The following is a 4,908-nucleotide window of genomic DNA, read 5'->3' as shown; positions in this document are numbered from 1 at the left end:
AACAAGTCCACTTGCTTAATCAATTTAAATATATATATATATATATATTTTAAAATAAGCAATTTAAATATATATATATATATATATTTATTATATTTTAAAATAACAAGTCCACTTGCTTAATCAATTTAAATATATATATATATTTATTATATTTTAAAATAACAAGTCCACTTGCTTAATCAATTTAAATATATATATATTTATTATATTTTAAAATAACACGTCCACTTGCTTAAAGTTATAGCCTACTGGAATAAAGGTTAAGAGTATTAACAACTGACGCCGTCTGTGGGAATCGAACCCACGACCACGTGGTTAAAAGCCACGCGCTCTACCAGCTGAGCTAAGACGGCTGGTGCTTTTAATTTGAACGACCATTTTATAAACATAAAATTATGTCATGTCAATCAGAGTCAACCAACTTCAGTAAGCATTCATATTTACGTTTAGATTTTAAAAAGGGTTTCAGAGATAAATGCACTTTTACATAACGAAGTTGTTAAATTGGTAAGACTTTCATTTACTTTAATACAAAAAATGGAATCATTACCGTAACAACAAACATTTATGAAGATATCACGAAACACTTCGAATAATTTCATTTTAATAAGTTTTATTCGCAATATTTAATATTTTGAATAATATAATTTCGTTAAAATGAGATGTTGGTTATTATCGAGTAGTATGATGGTGGTGTATTTTTTTTTTCAAATAAAATTATTATATAATTTGTTATTTATTTTGGTGTTTTTAGTGAAAACACTGGAGTAATTGGTATGTAAGATCAATTTTAATAATAATTTTTAATTTGGAATTTAAGGTCCAAATTTTTTGGAGTTATTTTAAAGCATCAAATGATATTTTTTTGGTTGTAGCTTCTTAAGCGTGTACTATACTCTCAATGTTGATATGCACATTGATACATTTCCAATGGTGCAAAAATTACTCCAGTTTAAGTTCGTATGTGAAAGTTATGCCTCCAGCAAATTGACCTATCTTATTGATATTTCCAATGGTGCCAAAATCACTCCAGTTTAAGTTCGTATGTGAAAGTTATGCCTCCAACAAATTGACCTATCTTATTGATATTTCCAATGGTGCAAAAATCACTCCAGTTTAAGTTCGTATGTGAAAGTTATGCCTCCAGCAAATTGACCTATCTTATTGATCACCATGGTATGAGTGGATGCCACGTTGACACCCCATTACTCACACATGTGGGGCTTGCTAGCCACGTGTGAACTTTCAAGAATATTCTAAAAAGTCCAAAACCTTATCACAATTGAGGGTTGAGGAAATCAAAACCTAACCCTAGACAGTTATTAGAATATTTTAAATTCCATGCCACAAGGACGAGGAGGAGTTTCATTCTTTAGCGTTGTATCTTGTTCCATAGCTGAGAGTCTTATTTTGTGAGCATAATAGAGGAGAGAGATTTTGAAGCAATCATGCAAACCACAATGTCAAAAGGTAACTCCATAGTAAGACCCCATTCTTTTCCCATATTAAATTTACTAAAATAAATTTTGTATTCTTTCGTGGATGATATATACTTGTGATTATACTTTATTTTTATATTTTAGTTATTTTATAAATTTCAAATAAAATTAATTTTTTTATATTTTAGTTATTTTATAGATTTCAAATAAAATTAATATTTAATTAATCTAGAATCTAAAGAAAAATTAATTTACATAATTTAAAATTTCAAAATATTATAAAATTTTTGTGACAAACAGTTGTAATAAAATATCTGCAACAATTTACAGATTACTCTCTTTAAAAAAAATACCCTTTTATAATTTATTTATATACAAATTTTTGTTATAATTTATTTATATACCAATTCTGGTTATACTTAAATATGATTATTTTAAATAAATAAATTCACTTCATAAATATATTAAAAGATATATCAATTGTTTAAAAAAAATTGAATCTTCATTTCATGAATGAAATAACTTTAAAATGTTTATCTTATTAAAACAACATGATTATGTTTGGTCACGAGTCTAAAAATAAGGGGAAAAACGACATGATTAATGTTGGGATGTTGCATGATGAGGCCATCAGCATTGCAGAAGTATAATTCATACTTTTAAGATCTCGAAGGAATTTAATTTTTATATTGGGCTTTTTTAGTGTTTGATTCTTATTTTTATTTAATAGGAAGGGAAAGTGGTATTTATTCATAAAATTGAATGATTTAATCCAAAAGGCACTGAAAATATTATAAATAATAAATTTTATTTGTTAACATAATTTTTTTTAATTAATTGTAAATTTTTTTAATTAATATAATTTTTTTTTTCATATTATTTTGTTATCTTTTTTATTTCTTGTAGTGATATTTATCTCTTTCCTCTTTTATAAAAGAATGGTATCAAAGTGGGTTACAAATCCATAGTAATTAAGGTTTGGAAAAAATGGAGTCTTAATGAAACCATCATGAGAGCTCAAATCACAATCATTGTGTTTTGTTTCTGGTTCTAGTCATTCTCTGGAGGTGAAGTGTGTAGAGAGAATTTCTTAAGTGTGTAGATAGAATTCCTTATTACGTTTTGGGCTATCCAGACCTCTAAAAGTTTTCCAAATCTTGATTTTCATTGATTATTTTAGCGGCTTGGGAGTTTTCAGCATTTCCACAATAATAAAGCTTATGTGCCTCCCTTCTAAGCTTCCTATGCTACACGAATACGATCAAGATCACGTATTACAAAAACAAGAACAATGAATCTGCAAATTAACATAATACAAATGGGAAGAAGATATGTTTGAGAAGACATTCGATTGGTATAAGCTACTTGAAGAACCTTCCTCGTTGACAAAACGCAGGAAGAAGAGAAATTCATGTCATTAAGGAAGTATCAGTGTGGTCATTCATAAAGTAGACAAGGCAATATTGATAAAATTTGTGATAATGTGATCTTTGGCTCTCTAGAACATAAAGATAAGCTTGAATGTGCCATTGATTCAAACACATCCTCGAGAAATAATTAAAGAAGTTATGAATACACCAAGAAAATAGGTCATACCTCTGATGTAGTTTACATTAGTAGCAACAAACAAATCATAGTTCTTATAAGGAATCTTTAAATACTCTCATGGATGAGATGCAACCATCAAGAAAGTCATCCATTGGAAGACCATCATGAAAAGCAAAAGACATTGTGATTTCTTATAAGGATGTTCCCCTCATAAATAAACTAAAAAGGTGAGAATGTGTCAAGTTCTAAACAATAACATCTTAGGAAGAATATGGGGTTGCGTTGTTTGGAGAAGAAGAAGAAAGTGAAGATTTTAAAAAGACTATTATTGCACATAATAATTTTATCTCTCTGAATACTACTCACTTCACAAGATTGTGCTCTCTCAAAGCTCCTATCATTGTTCTCTAAGTCTTAGAAATAGAACAGGAAGCCTGAGGTCCAACTCGAGATTGATGACCCCAACGCCATCATCCAGGATCTCAAAATCAACCTCATGTACCTTGACAACATGGTACCCCTTCTGAGGGAGCAAATGTCATTTATGTCCTAGCTTTGGGTTGCTTCCTATGCCTCTGTTGGAGTGTTTTCTTCTCAAAGGTGTACGAAAAAAAACCACTTTAGACTGTGGATGAAAAACAACCCTAACAGTAAAAATGGTTGTTAAACAGTGTAGATCTGTAGCAAATGATAGAAACAAAACCTGACAAAGCTCTGATCTATGCAACAGAAATAGTTAAATAGCAAAATAGAACAAGAAAATAAGAGCAAGTAACTCCAATAATCCAATGGAAACCAGATATATAAAGAATATATTTTATTAGGTGACATCTGTGAAGGGAGAAAATAATGTAACCAGTCCCCCTCTATGTAATGGGTTCTTGGTTATCCTCAAAGTCTTCAGCTTTTGTAGAGTCTCTCTCCTCTATAATGTGTAAAACCTAGCAAACAAAATGTTTGAGCTCAATGAGAACTCAAATGGAAAAGAAAATGGTGTGCAACAATGATAATAATCAGAGCTACAACAGTGAGTGCAACAATGAAAACAATAAAAAGTGAAGAATGAATGTAAAACCCTTCTATTTATAACAAAATATTAGGTTATTCTCAAATAATGGGAAATAATAATAATAATATTAACCAAGTTCTAGAATTCCATATGAAATATTTTATTATATTTGGTGGAGGGTGTTATCACTCAGGTTGTCCTTAAGCTCTGGAAAAGGATACGGCCGAGGTAACCACAAACCAACTTTGGACTGCAGGTTCTAGCCAACCTGCAATCAGAGAGGGTTCTCTCTTTTAGATTTAGCTTTGTTGAAAAGGATTTTAGGCTAGGTCTCGAGTTCAGAGGGTTTTGTTTTGTTTTTGGTGGGAAAATTGATTTTTTCAGGCAGAGAGGCAAGGCATAGTCTGGAAGTTTCAAACCATTGGGCGTGGAGTTGAGGAGGAGAACTGTTGGTGCATTTCTTCGGTCACAAGAGAGGGAAAGTGGAGCAAGATAGCCGAGCGTGAAACAATATTTCAGGTTAAAATGATGGGAAAAATGCTAAGTGATAAGAGGCAGTTAAGAATCTCTTAATCAACTTAACAGAGGAGGTAATAGAGCGCTACCTAGGGGCAGTAAAGAATCCCTGGATAATTGGCAAACACAGGTGAATTGGGGTAAACATGAGCCAGGAGGAATTCGTATTCATAACCAATTCAATCAGAGGAAAACATAAAGAAATAGCAGAAACTGAGCATAGAGAGCATTTAAACTAATTCTAGGCTATTCTTTCTTTCTGCTATTTAGATAGTGGTAAACAATAAACAGAGGTGAGATGTACTTATTGCTTCAGGCTGCAGCACAAGAATTCCATCTTCATATCTCCAAAAACATTCATTTACAACAGACAGTTTGCCCTCCAAGCTTTCA

The 4,908-nt window shown here is 31.0% G+C and overlaps 1 non-coding gene across 1 annotated transcript; it reads right to left on the bottom strand.

Moving 5' to 3' along the window:
• Positions 1-283: 283 nt before the first annotated feature.
• On the bottom strand, positions 284-356 carry TRNAK-UUU (transfer RNA lysine (anticodon UUU)). Its single transcript has one exon. It is a non-coding gene; the product is annotated as a tRNA-Lys (tRNA).
• Between the last annotated feature and the right edge of the window lie 4,552 nt (positions 357-4,908).

Source organism: Pinus tabuliformis, chromosome 6 (genome assembly GCF_031772625.1).
Source record: "Pinus tabuliformis cultivar Carrire ecotype Pingquan chromosome 6, CPIR1, whole genome shotgun sequence".
In the NCBI taxonomy this organism is placed as follows: Eukaryota; Viridiplantae; Streptophyta; class Pinopsida; order Pinales; family Pinaceae; genus Pinus; species Pinus tabuliformis.
The sequence above is the reverse complement of the archived record's forward strand: the minus strand, read 5'-3'. Positions and strand labels throughout refer to the sequence as shown.